The sequence below is a fragment of the Balaenoptera physalus genome, assembly GCF_965194825.1.
Source record: "Balaenoptera physalus genome assembly, chromosome: 11".
NCBI classification, from domain to species: Eukaryota; Metazoa; Chordata; class Mammalia; order Artiodactyla; family Balaenopteridae; genus Balaenoptera; species Balaenoptera physalus.
The window spans coordinates 10,448,402-10,465,793 of record NC_138896.1 but is presented as its reverse complement, the minus strand read 5'-3'; the positions used below and the strand labels follow the sequence as shown (position 1 = coordinate 10,465,793).

Genomic DNA, 17,392 nt, shown 5'->3' with positions numbered 1-17,392 from the left:
TAAATAAAAAAATGTTTAAAAAAAACAAGAAAACAAGAAAAAACATGGGAATCCTGCTTAATCAGGACTTACTATGGTGAGCTTCCGTCCATTCATTCTTCCCTTGAACAGATCTTCACTGAGCGCCAGCTGTATACCAGGCACTCTCTAGATCTATGCTTTGCAATACAGTAGTGACTAACCATACGTGGCTCTATGAATTTACATAAATTAAAACTAAATAAAAGAAAGAATCCGGGTCCTCAGTTGCCCTAGCCACATTTCAGGTGCTCGAAAACCACATGTGGCCGGCTGGAGGCTACCATACTGGACACTGCAGCATAGAACGTTTCCATCATTGTAGAAACTTCTATTGGACAGCCCTCATCCCTAGGCTGGGGGTTCGGCTGTGAACAAAGCAGCCGTTTATGCTTGATGTAAACAGGGAGTTTTGAGAAATCCAAACTTTTGGGTGTGTTTCCTTTTTTTCCAGGATTGGGATCCTAGGGAGTCCATAGTGTGGGTTATTGGAGACTCGTAAGTAGTTAGTGGATGTTTAATGACGTGTAGGTACCACTTTCCCTATTTATTAGCAAGGACTCTTACTAATAAGAAGGAGAAGTGCTGTGGAAAGTCTCCTAAAATCCCCTTTAAATGTCGGGAACGCACAACCAGATAAGTGACACTATGCCCCACCTTGGGGTCCTCCCAGGGGCTTTGGGTAGCAGGTGGCACAGATGAGGCTGAGTGATGCCAGGTCAGGAATGCAGCTTCTCTCGCTAGAGATGCTTCCTTAGCCTCTCAGCAACCCCCTGAGGTTTTCCTTGCTTTTGGCCAATGTAGAGCCCAAAGCACAGAGAAGCCAAAGGACTTAAGAGTCTGCACCTGGGGGTAGTGGGGGAAGGGACTAGATCCAGGCCCCTTAATCTCGAGAGAACCCAAGAGGACACTTCCTGCCGGTTCTGGGGCCTGGGCATGGGGGGAGAATACCGCCTGCCTCCCCTCTCCGTGGCCAACGCTCTGCAGCTCTGGGGGAAATGAATGTTCTGACTCAATTCCTCCTCTCCCCTCCCTCCGTCCTCCCTTCCTGCCAGGGGAAAGGCTACACAGGCACTCAAGCATGAAGCCTCAGCGAATAGGTAATTACTATTTTGGTAATTATTATTGCTTTTTTTCCCCTTCAAGTCCCATTAACTTTGTGAAAGCAATACCCATCTGTGTGAGTGTTCCTTAGGGAATCGGGTCTGTGAAATTCCAGCTAATTGGAGCTTGGAGGGAGCGGTGAGTGCCTTTGTGAGGGTGTGAGCACACACATGCCTCCCGCGGAATGTATCTTGACTGAAGTCAAGGGCAACGTCAGGATTTTAGAAGACTTGTCATTTAAATTTGTCACTGGCAGCGCTCTCATCTCCTACGAGACTATGAATAATCGAAAGTGGGTGGTGGAAAATGAGATTTTTTTTCTCTGCTCTGCCTCTCCTCCTTTTCCAGTAGAGCTGGGGCACCAGAGGAGAAAAAAGCAGCAGGTGTAAACATTTTGGGGAAAAAGAAACCAATGCCACACGATTCTGCTTGTTTGAACTTTTGTTCCTTCCAGCACCACCCACATGGGACATTTGTGTACATGGCACAGTGTTGCTCTCAGGGAGTCCTGGGGACAGGTTTAGAGCCCCTGGGGACATAGCCTGTCTGACTTAGTATGCACAGCCGCTCATGTCGAGGGCACAGAGGCAGCCCGGCTTTCCCCGCGAGGCCTGTGGGTACCACAATGCCGCGTTTGTCTGTGGACCTGAGACGTAGCCACGGGTGCTGACCCCAGTGCAGTGGGCCGCCGTCCACAGCCTGCCCGTGGGGGGGTTCCACGGGGATTGTGCACCCAAGCACCTGGCATTTGCTTTTCTCCTTTCCAGCCCCTGTGACCCAGGATGACACGGCCAGGTGTGCTCATCACCTCCAGGTGCTGGGGGAGCCAGTGGGATTGCAGGGGTCACACCCTCCAACAGGGGTTCCCTGAGTGGGTATTTATCAGTTTTCAAACTAGTTCAACACTTGTATTCACAATCCATTTATTAAGTGCCTACAATGTGTGTGGCATTGTTCTTGGTCATTGGGGGTGAGAAGAGGTCAAAGACATATAAGATATGATAACTATTCTGAAAAGAACTTATAATCTCTCTAGAACCTACCCATCCCTTTTGGAATGAGAAGAGGAACTAACATTTTACTGAGTACTTCATACCAGGTCCAGAGTCAGGCACACGTGTCACCTCATTCCCACCTCACAACCAAGCTTCACGGTGGGCATTTAGCGTCTCCATCTTACAAGTGAGAAGTTTAATTGGAGAGAGGTTAAATGTCACAATCATTGATTCTAAGACACATTTTTTTTTTTCACACTTCAACATCTAAAATAGGGACCTGACTTATAATCGATGTCAGGTCGTAGTTTAATTGGCAGTGGCTTTTCTTTCTTGGTAGTAAGTAAAATCATCATAGGTCTTAGCAGTGGTGGCTTAGATCCTGTGAAACAGGGTATTTTGTCAGGTTCACCCAGCTAAGGAGAAGTGGAATCAGAATTTGACGTAGGACTGCCTGACTCCGAAGCTTCTGTTTTTTCCAGCACAATATGCTGCAAAATCCGTGCGCCATAGGCACAAAGTCCATGGGGCTTTCGCAGATGTAGTATGAAAAGGGGGAAATGGTGACTAAATTGGAGCTCACGTCATCTATTCCATCACTGTGGGGACACTAGCTGGGGAACTGCACGTGTCAAACAGGATGTTGAGAGATTGAGAAAATGTTGTCTCATTGTCTTCCTTTCTCTGCTGATTATAACTCATTGTTGAAAGAGGCCAAAAATAAATGGCAAACTCTTGTGTGGACAAGGTGGAAACAGGAGCAAGGTAGTCCTCCCTCGGTTCCGTGTGTTCTGGGCTGAGGGCCACGTTTTCACCTGCAGGGACCCATGGGGGATGTGACTAATGGTCGCAGGTACAGCGGCCTCTTTAGTGTCCTGGAGAACCCTGATAGGAGACTCAGGCCAGCTCCCTCCCCTGCATGGCTGAATTCTGGGAAGTCCCCAAGCGCGGGCCTGGGTGTGCGTATTGTTGTCACATTGCCCTCTGGTCAGCTCACTCAGGTATGAAGGGAGGGCTGTGGAATTCCACAGCTGACCTGGATTCAGCAAGCAGTGCCAAGGACCGGGGCAGGGGGAGAAACAGCCAATGCGGCTGCCGCAGTTTGCAAGTCGTAGGCTTGGCCTGCGTGGCCCCGTCTGCTTAAACGAGTCTGGTCTCACGATGGGCTTTGACCAAGTCATTCTCCTGAGCAGCTGGTGTGAAAAGCAGACAGATAGAAGGGAGATGGGCCGGTGATTTGGTGTCTCATGGGAGGCTGTGTGGAATGGGGGACAGAGACCCCGTGACATGTCTTGGAGGGACCGATCCCCTAACACCCAAGGGAACCTGAGTCTCAGAGGAGTTGACTGGCAGCTTGGTGGCCACACAGCTAATCGTTGACAGCTGAGTCAGGACGGAAGCCGGGTCCCTAGAGCCTGTTCTTTTCACCTTCTCAGACATTTAATCACTCGGGGCCTGTGTTTCCCCAACAATGAAAAAAATGGGAGGTTGACTTCTGGGAAGCTCTCCTGAGGAAATAACCTCGAATAATAACGATGAAAACACATGCACACACAATAGTGTTCAGTGAAGTCTTATTTACGTTATAAAACACTAGAAACAAACATAAATGTTCCACAGTAGGGAAGCAGTTAGGTAAATATGGTAAATATAGTTGATTAAATACTAAATAGCCGTTGGAATCGTGTAGAGGAAAACTGTAGCAATATGGGGAATTTTTATGATGTAATGGTAGGTAAAGAAAAAGGATACAGAAGTATTTGTATATGATGATGATAGCCTTGTTTAAAACACACAGGCCCAGAAAATTAAAGCCTGGTAGGTAATCAGCCAAAATCCTAACGATGGTTATCGCAGGGCTGTGGGATTATGGATTTTTATTTCTTCTCTAGATTTTCAGTTTTCAAAAATATAGTCTTAATGGAAAAAATACATTGATTTCTTTTTTTTTTTCAACAGAAAGAGACAGTAACATGGGAAAAAATGTTTGGTTGGAATGACCCTCCAGTTCTTACATTCTGAGATCCCTTGAATCTGGGACAGCTGTCTCCAGGCACATGCAGACGTTTGTGATGTGTAAAAATTAGTCCAGCATTGGCTGAAGGGGAAAGGCAGTCTTCCAGGAAGTGGAAGTGGATGTATGAAGGTATAGAAGCTCTGCTGTTGTTGATAATTGGAAGTGACTGAATCTGGGAAGAAGCCATAGGCTCTTGGTTCTAGGGTGATTTATTTGTAATTCTAACCTTGTGCAGCCAAAGGCCAAACGCTGCTGGAAAGAGCTGGGGCAGCCCCATCCTTTTCTGCTGCCTCCTGACTTTGCCCTGGGGTGGGAAGTGAAGCTCTTCTTGGCCTCAGCCCTCCAAAGAAATATAGGCATGGTGCAGTGGAAATATTTCCAGTTTTCACTTACCCTTTTCTCTGCAGGAAATTTTCGCTTTAGCCAAACCTGTGCTGGTGTAGCCGGTGAGCAGCTTCAGAACCATTGTTCAGGGAAACGCGTCACCGTCTTCTGGAACTCCTTCCTGGGCTTTGGTGGGGATGTGGTGCAGGCAGAGGGTGTTGGCCTGGGGGCCTGGACAGGCCATTCTTATCCCGACAGCACAATTAATTAGCTGTGACCTTGGGTGAGTGACCTCTCCTCTCTAGACTTTTCATTACCTTCACTGTAAAATGCAGGCGCCGGAGTCAAGTTTATAAGAGTTCCCACCTGGTAGATCTATTCCAACAAGTCGCTTTAAAAGCATGGCACTGATTGGGCAAAGTGATTTAGTTTGGTAAATATTTTTAAGTGCTGTTTCATTACTCCCGCTGTCATGGTTGATTACTCTGACCTGTTGTTTTTTAATCTGTTACACAAATTCACACAGCTCTCCTTTATACCAGGAAGATAAAGTTTCCCTTTATCTGCAAGGGAGATGTGTTGTGGGGGCAAAGTGGCCCGACTGGTGTGGCTTGGTGGGAAGGCTGTTAGCCTAAGTTGTGTGCGCATCTGTGTGTGTGTGTGTGTGTGTGTGTGTGTGTGCGCGCGCGTGTGCACGCGCGCATGCACACCCGCCCGTGTGCATTGTGCCCTTGATGGTGTGGGTTTCTTTTTTTTCCTTTAGTATCACTGCTGAGAGCGCATCTCTAGGGGTAGCTGCTACTGCCCGCTGTCAAGGTAGTAATTCAGCGGGTTTGGTGTGATTTCTGGGCACAAGTGTATCAGCGCACTAGGTTCGGTTAGCTTTGTCTGCAGGTGCCTCGTGAAGCAGATCGTCCTCCACTAAGGGAAGATGTAGTTTTGCCCAGGAAGAACCACTGCACTGTCAGCAGCAGATCAAAGGCATATTCCCTCCAAGCAACTCCAGGCCAGAACTTGTTCTGGGGACAGTTTATAGCAGGCGGTTATAGAGAATGTCACCCTGTCATTTGTGAGCAATCTTCTGGGTGCAGCCACTTTTCACGCTGGTGTCCGCCCTAGACGGGCGCCCTCTGCACCTTAGTCACCCTTCCTAAAAGGTAGAGCACGTGATGGGAATAAGCTGGGTGGAAAAGCTGGTGTTACGGATCATAACCCTGGCAGAGGAATTAGTGGGCTTCCCCTGGTCGGCGTAAAGATAAGCGCAGAGAGGGTTTGAAAGGAAAATAGCTCTGTTTACTTCTCCCATCTTTTCTTCCTGTTATCTCCCAACTCAGATGAAAAATCCATGCCATATGGAAACACTAAGGAGTACAGTAATATCATCTTGTACCTTCCACAGGAATTACGTAAGCAAAGAATCAGGGGCCGGGGGAAGATAAAGGCGCCAGTAGAGGCAGGATCTGTGTCTATGTAGGACATTTTTGGGTCACCCTAGACCAGGGTGACTCCATCTTTCCCAGCATTGCTTTTACACTTGGTTTCAATGTTTGACAGTGATTAAAAATGGGAAGGGTTCCTGAGATTCAGCCTAAGCTGAGTGGTTCTTTGCGTTCATAGAGGATCCCGCTGGTTCCTCCTCTTTACGGAGGAGCTGCTTGGCGTCATGACAGTGTCTCGCGTCCGCTGGGCGTTGGATGATCCAGGTTTCGTTTTAAATTCGCTGACAGTGCATATGGATCTTTTTCTCTTTCCTTTACGTTTTTAGGGAGACAGGAAACCTTGCGGGGGGGCCGGTTCCTGCTGCTAACTCACTTTGCAGCCTGACCGTCTCTTGACTTTTCCGGTCTCAATGCCTCTTATAAAATGAGGGGTTTGATGAAAAGATGCTCAACGTCACTAATTATTAGAGAAATGCAAATCAAAACTACAATGAGGTATCACCTCACACCAGTTAGAATGGGCATCATCAGAAAATCTACAAACAACAAATGCTGGAGAGGGTGTGGAGAAAAGGGAACCCTCTTGCACTGTTGGTGGGAATGTAAATTGATACAGCCACTATGGAGAACAGTATGAAGGTTCCTTAAAAAACTAAAAATAGAATTACCGTATGACTCAGCAATCCCACTACTGGGCATATACCCAGAGAAAACTGTAATTCAAAAAGACACATGCACCCCAATGTTTATTGCAGCACTATGTACAATAGCCAGGTCATGGAAGCAACCTAAATGCCCATCGACAGACGAATGGATAAAGAAGATGTGGTACATATATACAATGGAATATTACTCAGCCATAAAAAGGAATGAAATTGAGTCATTTGTTGAGACGTGGATGGACCTAGAGACTGTCATACAGAGTGAAGTAAGTCAGAAAGAGAAAAACAAATATCGTATATTAACGCATGTATGTGGAACCTAGAAGAATGGTACAGGTGAGCCAGTTTGCAGGGCAGAAGTTGAGACACAGATGTAGAGGACAAACGTATGGACACCAAGGGGGGGAAAACCGTGGTGGGGTGGGGATGGTGGTGTGCTGAATTGGGCGATTGGAATTGACATGTATACACTGATGTGTATAAAATTGATGACTGATTAAAAAAAAAAAAGAAATGTAAAAAAAAAAAAATGAGGGGTTTGTTTTATATGATGGTTCTGAAGCTTGGCTACACAGTAGGAACCCCTGGGAAGGTTTTCAGCATCCTGGGTGCCCAGCCTGCATCCCAGACCAATTACATCAGAGCCTCTGATGGTAGCAATTGATATTTTTAAAAGCTCCTCAAAGTTATGGAGCTTTGTTTAAAACAGGGCTTCTCAAACTTTAATGTGATATGAACCACCTGAGCATCTTGTTAAAATGGCAGATTCTGGTTCCCTAGGTGTGGGATGGGGATTCTGCATTTCTGACAAGTTCCCAGGAGATGCTGATGCCGCTGGTTCATGGACCAGGCTTTGAATAACAGGATTTAGATTCTAAATCTTAACGATGGGACAAGGCTAGTTAAGAATTATGTTTGCAAAAATGTGCACAAGGAGCGTACTACAGAAATGAGCACAGAAGAAGCAGCAATTATGTTGGCAGAGGAAATCAGGGGTTGCTGCACAGAGGAGGTGGCATTTGAGAGAATGCCTTGAACAATGAGGAGGGTTTTTTCTTTGGGGCAGAATATTGAGTGTGTATTAGTTTGGGAGACTTCTCTTTCTCCAGAGCAACAGACCAACAGGATGTGTGTTCGTGTGTTTGTGTGTTTGTATGTGGTTGCCCCTTGAACAACGTGAGGGTTAGGGGTGCCAACTCTCCACAGAGTTGAAAATCTGCATGTAACATATAGCCGGCCCCCCATCTCCACAGTTCCTCTGTATCTGCAGCCTGCATGGATTCAACCAACCGTGGATTGTGTAGGACTGTAGTATTTACTATTGAAAAAAATCTGCATGTAAGTGCACCCACGCAGTTCAAACCTGTATTGATCAAGGGTCAACTGTATGTGTGTGTGTGTGTGTGTGTGTGTGTGTATGTATGTATATGAATGAGGGAGAGAGAAAGATTTAAGAAATTGGTTTATGCAATTGTAGACACTGGCAAGTCTGAAATCTGCAGGGCAGGACAGCAGGCTGGAGACCCAGAGAAGAGCCAGTTTTGCAGTTCAAATCTGAAGGCCGTCTGCTGGCAAAATTCCCTCTTCTTAAGGGGAGATCAGTCTTTTCCTAGTCAGGGTCTTCAACTGATTAGATGAGGCCCACCCACATTATGGAGAATAATGCACTTAGAATCTGCTGATTTAAATGTTAATCTCATCTAAAAAATACTTTCACAGAAACATCTAGAATAATGTTTGCTCAAATAGCTGGGTATCCTTTCCTAGCCAAGTTGACGCATAAAATTAACCACCTCAACGAGGGAAAGGGTATTCTAGTTTCTTTTGGCCTCTGTGAACAACAGAACTACAGCTGCAGTGGGAGGACTGTGTGGTCCAAGGGAGCAAGAATGATTTCTGGGCATTTCTTAATCTTTGCTGTTGATGATCTGACGGCTCTTTGTTCGGCTGTAAATGTAGCAGAGCCGGACTTCACAAGCCACAGAATCGGCGTCGGCTTGGCTGTGGGTCTGTCCGCCCACCCTGCCCTCTGCCCCTGCCCGTGTGTGGGCCCTGGAGCCCAGACAAGTGCCTGGGCCTTCCAGCGTCTTGGCTCGGTGCCCAGGGGAAATGGATTAATAGGGAAGAGCACAAGGGTAAATCAGGTCTGGAGGAAAACTCATGTGTAAAGCTCTGGAGCAGACACTCGACCTCACTCTCTTGTGATCTGAATCATCCAGAAAAGGGGAAGGTGAGTGGGGATAAAACACCCAAATATCGACGAACAAGGAGCATGCTCTGGTGCAGAGGGTCTAACTTCTTCTGACCCTGACCACAGGAAGAAATATATTTTACATCGTGGCCCAGTAGATAATAAAACTATAAATATATCGATATGCAGAACATACATGTGCTTGTGTGTGTATGTAAAGAAAATGGAATCAAATTGAAAAAGTTTTATCACCTGGCACTTCCCCTTATGTCATTAGCACATGATATTGACATGATATTTTCTATTCTCTGCTGTTGCATTAAGAAGAAAAGCTGGTCTGTCCCACTGACCCAGTTTCACAGTGCTTAATGGATGCATACCTGCGGTGAAAGTGAGACCCAAACCCTGGTGGAGTGGAAAGAACTTGGGGAGTCTCGTGATCGGAAGGGGTGCTGTCCAGTAGAACTTTCTGTGCTGACGGAAACATTCAGTTCTGCGCTGTCCAATGCGGAAGCCACTGGCCCCATGTGGCTATTGTGTACGTGAGATGCAGCCAGGGCAAATGAGGGACTGAATTTTACATTTTTATTCCACTTTAATAAATTGAAAAAGTCTCCGCCGGTGGCTGGTGGCTCCAGTGGTGGACAGCCCAGATCTGGGGGACTGCCCTGCCCCTGCTTCTAACTAGCTCTCTGGCAGTGAGCGCCTACCCTCACCACACCCCTGGGACACCCACACCCACAGGCTGGCCAGCTCCACCTCTCTGGAGTCTTGGTGGTCAGGAAAGCCAGGCTAGATGCTGACTTGGGGCACGTAGTTAATTAAGTGCCCTGCCCGGTGTTACAGATAACGTGCTTTGCATTTTTAAATGGTCCTTAAGAAACCTTTCCCTTCTTCCCTTTCAGTTGCTTAATTGCTCACCTGTGTGACTTGGCAGTTTGAAAAGAGAGATGCTTTCTGCTTAATGAAATCTTAGCAGCCCATCTTCACCGACTTGCTGGGCTCCGGGTGGCATTTGCGACCTGAACACGAGGTGCTTTTCTTCCATTGGTTGCTTTCTTGGCTTTCTTCTCGAGTGGAGGAAACCTCTCCCCGGACAGGTGTAACGGCCCAAAGCAAGAGGACTGTGGGAATTGGGGTGCAGAGCTTAACCATCAGGCTGTGTTCTTTTTTTTGTATGTGGTTTGCAAAGCTAGTGATTACAGTTGAGGTTTGGTGGACAGAATTTGTTTAAGTTCAAGCAGTTGGGATTGGAAAAGACCCTTTACTTCACTGACCTCAGGGCACTGCTAGAAAAGATTAAGGGACCTGGGAAAGGATGGGAGGATGTCTTCCTCACTCTCCAAAATGTTCCGGTAATTAAGAGTCAAACTTGACTGAGGTGGGGTTTGGCAGGGCACCTAAGTCAGCTTATTTTACTTTGCAGAAAGGTGTTTCTTCTCCCAGGCAGGTCCCCCCACAGGTGACCAGACTGAAGGTGAGCTGAGCGAGCCGCTCAAGCCTGTTGCTCTGTGTTGAGCCCGGATTTGAGCTGAGATGTTCTGCCAGTGCATTTCGGCTCCGATGGGAGGGTCAAAAGAGGGACAGAAATTCTAGGAAGAGCCCTAACTCGTGACATTCAGAAACTGGGATCAAAAGAACCAGCCCCTGAGTGGAATTACACGGTGCAGGCTGCTAGGAGCGTTCATCTTGTTTACTTGTTGTTTCCTCTGTGGATAAGGTAATGAGAGGAGTTTTAAAAGGGCGCAGTGGCAGCAGTGAAGATGAGCTATATCAAATGCCACTACACATAAATGCATCCCTTTTTGTTAAAAGTACAGTATTTGTCGTGTGCCAGGCATCTCACTTAATTCTTACCACCACATTCTGAGGAAGTGACGGTCTTCATTTATAGATGGAGAAACAGAGAGGTTAAGTAACTTGCCCAATGTTACACAGCTAGGAATTGGCAGACTCAGAACCCAGATCTGCTGCTGGGGCTTTAAGCTTCAGGCCTGACAGGCGGAAGGTGGCCTGCTGTGCCCTAGAACACTGATGACTCACTGCACCATGCGTGGTACACGCAGATGGTGCATGAGGCACACGATGGCGTCCTTGGTGACCAGCACCCCGGGAGCTGGGAATGCCAGTCCTCCACTCGTTGGCTTTCTTGGTGGAGACCGAGCCTGGCTCGTGTGTTTTCTGGGAAGAGCTGAGCCTGGGGCGAGGTGGAGCGATGGAGCAGGAGCCTTCTTTCTCTCTGAAGGTGGAGGGAGGGCTCGTGGTGAAGGAGAGAGTGTACCTCAAGCATACCAGATAAAGGGGAAAACAGCAGCACACCCCTGGCAGAGTCAGCTGACAGGAAGCAGCTGCCGAAGGAGGAATGGCAGCGCGAGGGCAGAGTGGCACCGCCCCGCCCTGGAGGGTGGAAGGTGTGAGCTGACAGTGGATGGAAAGACACGAGGGGGGTGCGGCTTTGGGTCATTAGCCCACTGAGGATGCGCTGGAGGAATCACAGCTGTTGTGGCTGACTCAGGAGACCCGGGACGTTTCAGATGGCATCGTGGTGAGGGTCTGTGCGGGGCTGGGCCTGTGGGTCCAGATGCTTCCTGCCCCCTCTGAACTGGGGCACCCTCCCTCCTCCCAGCTGCTCCGGCTTAGTGACACAAAGAGATGCCCGCCAGGGGGGCAGGGGGCTGCCCATCATCATCGCCACGGGAGCAGCATTGATGGGCTGGGGGGGGCCCACCATGTACAAGACACTCGGCCAGTGGCTGCAGGGGAGACCCAGAACGTGATGAGATGGAGACCCTGCTAACAAAGAATCAAGTTGGGAGATCAAAAATAGACATTATACAGCAACAGAACAGAAGAAACCAGAACAAAACAGAAACTGTCAGAGTCGAAAGTTGAACCTGCCATTTGGCCTCTTAGGTTGCTCTGCTGAGCTGTCTGTCAACTTCAAGCATGACAAGTTCAAGGTGACCCGCTGTGCCTCAGGTATTTGTGACTCACTGTGTACCTTTGGCATCCCTGGAACCCGTAGACATGGGCGTCGCTGGTGCCCACCACCCAGAGGTGGGAAACAGAAACCTAAGGCAGATTCTGGGGCCGGCCAGAGGAGTGATGGAATTCCCTTTTTCTCTCCAAAAACTCTCCATCCAATACCGGCCATCTGTGGCCTCGGGAGAGGCCCACTGGAATTACTCAAGTTGGGCTCAGCAACGACTCAGCGATGGTTTATTTCGAATCTGTTGGAAGCAGAGTGAGTTGGGGTCCCTGCCCCCAAAGAACTCTCAGTGCCTCGGCTTGTAGGATGGGATAGGCTGCTGGGAAGGAGTGAAATCATCTCTTTGAACCACTGGCCCCAGTGTGACCTCCAGGAATCGTGTCTGGAACCTCTGCTGTTGCCTGGATAGAAAATGCTTCTTGTTTTCTACTGAAGGTCGTCATGGAAGGAGCCCAAGCGAACGATGTAAGAGCACTGAGGACAGAGCCAGTGAAAGCTCTGTGTTCATTTTTCTCATGAGAACAGGCCAGCGGCCACTTCCAAAGAGCATAAGTTATAGAGTGCAGTTTAGAACAATGTTGAGGTTGTCTTGCTTACTCTGAATCACATCCAGCTGCAGGCATTTGTTACAGATGGTTGCTAACACTTAGTGGGAAATACCTGCTCTCCATCAATAATCAATAATGTTCCTGGCCTAGGAGAAGTATCAAGTGTAATGTTATCGAGACACAGGCTCTAGTCCCAGCTCTGTCATTCCCCGGGCATGTGACTTTATTTTTTCTGCATCAGTTTCTCAAAGTGTTTCTGAGGATCCTGGGTTGGGGGTGGACGAGGGGCTTGTTAGAAATGGAGACCCTTGGCCCCTACCCTGCTGTAATGGGGACTGGTGGATGGGAGGGCCGAGTTCCTTGGTTGGCTCTTTGCTGGCGGCAGGTTCTTAATCACCATCTCCGAACACTGACTGAGCACCTGCTACCTGTCGGGCATAGTTTTACATGCGGTAGAACTTTCTAGAGACCGTTCTCCATTTTAGGCTCGGGAAAATTACGGGGATTCCAGGTCACCTCTCACATCCCTAGCAGGCGCCCATTTGCTTCTGGCAAGTCTGACTCAGGATCCATGGGAGGGAGCGTGTTGCGGGAGGTTAAGCCCCCCTTGGTCTTTCCCACTTTCCATTCGGGCAGCTGTGTGTTTGGTCTACACCGCTGTGTGCTGTAGGCAGTGTTACCCCTCTGCCTCGTGGTTATGTTGGAAAGACCCATCTTTGATTTTGCCATGTGGGTCACTGAAGTCACCTATTAGTCATGGGAACAGGGAGGAGTGGGAAGGTTCCCCCATGTGTCAGCAGGCCGAGTACCCTGCACGGTGCTCCCCAAACTCCTTGGCTCGGGTCCCCCAGGGGAGGGGAGGGGCAGAGCTCAGCATCTTCTGCCGGGATGGTCAGGTCTCTTTGACGTCTCTTGTCCTTACTTGAAAAATTCATGGGAACTTTTCGTTCTATTCAGTAGTGTCCCGGTGATTGTCTGAATATGAAAGCTTTTATTCCCAGGAGGCTACCATATGCCTGGTGTGTGTGGGGGGGGTGGGTAGGGGAGGGGTGCAGGCACGGGACCTCACATTCTGTTCAGGATTGATCATGGGCAGCAAGAGAGCCATTGCGCTCTTTCTACATATTTATTTCGAGTCTTGCTTATTCTGGAAAGGATGAGAGGTGGCTGCAGTATGTCGTTTAAAAGTTACCGTGTATTTAAATGGGCAAAAGAACGTGGAATAAGCCTCCTCTGTTATGGCGCGATTCATTACAGTTTTTTAAAAGCTAAAGCATCCTATAAGAAGCCTCGCTTCCTCTTGACCCTTTGGGATCTTGCTGCGAGGCAGGGTGGTTGCACTTTGGGCCACCCCTGACACCCCTGTCTGTTGTGGCATCAGGGCCTCCCCGGGCTGAGCCAGGGGAGTCCCCAGCCTTCAGTCCTGCTGTGCCCACGTCTCGCCTGGCACTGCTTTAGGAGTAAGCAGTAGTCAGGCTAGAAGAATGGTCCTATGGGACTCGCGTGGAGCTTGTTTGGCAATGCCGTCCACAGAGGGCTGATCGGGCAGATGTTACACCCCGACCAACCGGGGGATCAGGTGAGGGTGCGTGGGGTGGCCAGCCTTCCTTCCCCCTTAGGGCAGGTTCCAGCGGGAGGGTGTACAGACACAGATGCGCAGGAAGGCTATTGGGCACTTTGACCTTCTGTGTTCTTCCTGATCTGATGTGGCTCTTTGTGTGGGTATCTGTGCTGAATGTGGCCGAGACGTTTCTCTTCTCCACGGGCTTCCTTGGTTCAAACAGGAGGTGAGGCGGCCCGTGCAGGGCACTGCTGATGGGCAGTTAGCAGGGCCTCTGGTTTGCTCCTGGTTTGGCTTAAGGATAGCCCTTTGCCTGCAATTTCAGAAGTTTCCACGTCAATCTGTGGTGCGGTGTCCTGAGGGTTTTCCCTTTAGAAATAACACGTGTTTGCATCTCGGGCGTTTCTACAACCAAATTCAGACCAGAGACAAGGTTGCTTTCCCACACACGGCAGCCCCCCTGCCTGGGACGATGCCCCACGGCTTCTGTGAGCTGGGCCTGGCTTCCTGCTCAGGAAACAAAACCCCGATGGGCGTCTGGAATTACCAAGGTGATTTAACGATAGGAACTTCTGAAAGAACTAACCCTCAGCGTAAAACTCAGTCCAGATGAGGTCAGAAACCTGACCCCCCGGGTACCTCTCGGGGTGTACCCGCTCACTACCAAGCTTCCAGAATGCCTAAGGAGGCACGTGCTTCAGCTCGGATGCTGGCAGGGGTCTGGGGGGGGAAGGCGGAGGGGGGATGTGTGTGTGCAGAACCCCCGTGTGATGGGCACACGTGCACAGAGATTCAGATCAGAGGGCCTCAGATGACTAAACCGTAAACTCTAGCGGGAGCCACAGTATCAGATGGTATAAAATCTCACCCAAGTGCATTTCTGATCTACTTGAGGTTTTTCATATCGGGGCAGCCGATAGGAGGTTTACTGTGAGTGACAGCCAGAGGATGAAGCCAGGTCCTGAGGTCTGAGGTACCCCTCTCGCTCTTCCCCAGCACTGCTCTGGTGTCCTATGTCGGGGGCCACCTCTGTCTCCCTGCAGCCCCCAGAGGGCCTGGGAGGCATTGGCATCCGTCCCCGGCTGTCAGCTGTCACCTCTGAATCACCGCAGGCTGCGCTCTGTGGGAGGTGGAGAGCTCAGCAGTGGCCTTGGACAGCGGAGAGGGAAGTGCTGCTTTTCGGGGGTGATGTGGGTGTGACAGCACGTGTGCTCCTGGAAGGGGGCGCGTGCGCTGTTACTCACTCCAGGGAGCCAGTGGGTAGCATGGAAATGTCTTCTCTTGGTTTCTTTTTGGTTGGTTTTATTTTTTTTTATTTATTTATTTTTGGATTAGGATTTTTATTTTTATTTTTTTTAACATCTTTATTGGAGTATAATTGCTTTACAATGGTGTGTTAGTTTCTGCTTTATAACAAAGTGAATCGGTTATACATATACATATGTTCCCATATCTCTTCCCTCTTGTGTCTCCCTCCCACCCTCCCTATCCCACCCCTCTAGGTGGTCACAAAGCACCGAGCTGATCTCCCTGTGCTATGCGGCTGCTTCCCACTAGCTATCTATTTTACATTTGGTAGTGTATACATGTCCATGCCACTCTCTCACTTTGTCACAGCTTACCCTTCCGCCTCCCCATATCCTCAGGTCCACTCTCTAGTAGGTCTGTGTCTTTATTCCTGTCTTGCCCCTAGGTTCTTCATGACCTTTTTTTAGATTCCATATATATGTGTTAGCATACGGTATTTGTTTTTCTCTTTCTGACTTACTTCACTCTGTATGACAGATTCTAGGTCCATCCACCTCACTACAAATAACTCAATTTCATTTCTTTTTATGGGTGAGTAATATTCCATTGTATATATGTGCCACATCTTCTTTATCCATTCATCTGTTGATGGACACTTAGGTTGCTTCCATGTCCTGGCTATTGTAAATAGAGCTGCAATGAACATTTGGGTACATGACTCTTTTTGAATTATGGTTTTCTCAGGGTATATGCCCAGTAGTGGGATTGCTGGGTCGTATGATAGTTCTATTTTTAGTTTTTTAAGGAACCTCCGTACTGTTCTCCATAGTGGCTGTATCAATTTACATTCCCACCAACAGTGCAAGAGTGTTCCTTTCCTCCACACCCTCTCCAGCATTTATTGTTTCTAGATTTTTTTGATGATGGCCATTCTGACCGGTGTCAGATGATACCTCATTGTAGTTTTGATTTGCATTTCTCTAATGATTAGTGATGTTGAGCATTCTTCCATGTGTTTGTTGGCAATCTGTATATCTTCTTTGGAGAAATGTCTATTTAGGTCTTCTGCCCATTTTTGGATTGGGTTGTTTGTTTTTTTAAAACTGAAAGGCCAGGAAGTAGGATTAGGGGATGTTCCCGTGAGCAAGAAGCCCCGCTAGCATCCAGCATCTCTCGCTCTCCGGTCCCACAAGCATGCGTCACTGTGTCAGTCACTTTGTTACTGCAGGACTATCCCTGAGAAGGAGACGTCAGCCTTGCTGACTCCAGCCTCCTCCTTTTATTAGCTTGATGGGCTTCTATTAGTTTCCTGAGCCTGCCCTAACACGGTACCACCAACTGGGCGTCTTAAACAACAGGAATTAATTTTCTCACAGTCCTGGAGGCGGGAAGGCTGAGATTAAGGTGTCGGCAGGGCTGGTTCCTTCTGGGGCCCGGGAGGCAGGATCCATTCCGGGCCTCTCCCCCGGCTTCCGGGGGGTCGCTGGCCGTCCTTGTCATTCCTTGGCTTGTAGAGCATCCCACGTTCAATGGTGTTCTCCCTGCATGTGTGTCTCTGTGTCTAAATGTCCCCCTTTCTACCAGGACACCAGTCATGTTGGACTAGGGCCCATTCAATTACCCCGTTTTAACCTGATGGTCTGCGAAGACCTCCTTTTCCAATAAAGTCACCTTCACAGGTACAGGGGGTTGGGACTTCAACATCTTTTGCTGGGGAGGGGGAACACAGTTCAACCCATAAGAGGGGCAGAAGGGCTTTTGTGCTCACCTTACACGAGAGGCCACGGGAGTGTGAGTTATGGGGTCTGATGGCCTGGGATTGAAAGCTGCCACTAAGTAGCTGTGTGTCTTTGGGCAAGTTGTTGCCTTGTTTCCATACGGTAAATTGGGCAAATTAGAAAAAGATGGTTGACGGATCAAATAAGTTAATACACATAAAGTTCTTTAAACAACACATGGCACATTTAGCTCTCACTTATGTAAGTTGCTTCTGCTATTACCTCTATACTATTCACTTGCTTGTTTAAAGTTATGAGCCTTTTGTGTTACTGAAGATGCTTTCAAAAGGGTGAATTGAAAGAGTTATGGATGTTAGCACCTGAATTGCTAGATTCATACATCTTCAAATGACGAAGTAATTGTCCCCTCCAGGGAATTTGCTAGGATCCATTGTGCTTTGAATACTGAAAAAAATTCGTCTTTGAAACTAGGTTTATTCACTTAACAAACATTTATTCAAGCCTTGCTATGCACAGAATACTTTGCTATGTGCTAAGGTGGATTTAAAAAAAAAAAA

The 17,392-nt window shown here is 48.3% G+C and overlaps 2 protein-coding genes across 4 annotated transcripts in view; both read left to right on the top strand.

Annotated features, from left to right (window-relative positions):
• TBC1D7 (TBC1 domain family member 7) overlaps positions 1-17,392 on the top strand; it is a 151,153-nt gene that overhangs the window by 12,377 nt on the left and 121,384 nt on the right. The gene's annotated exons all lie outside the window — the stretch shown is intronic.
• GFOD1 (Gfo/Idh/MocA-like oxidoreductase domain containing 1) overlaps positions 1-17,392 on the top strand; it is a 108,727-nt gene that overhangs the window by 13,185 nt on the left and 78,150 nt on the right. The window contains exon 1 of one of the 3 annotated variants that reach the window (XM_082413350.1): positions 12,186-12,204. The exons of the other annotated variants lie outside the window; for them this stretch is intronic. The gene's annotated coding sequence lies outside the window, so the exon portion shown is untranslated. Of the gene's footprint in view, positions 1-12,185; positions 12,205-17,392 lie in introns of those variants that run through there. 3 annotated transcript variants of the gene reach the window in all.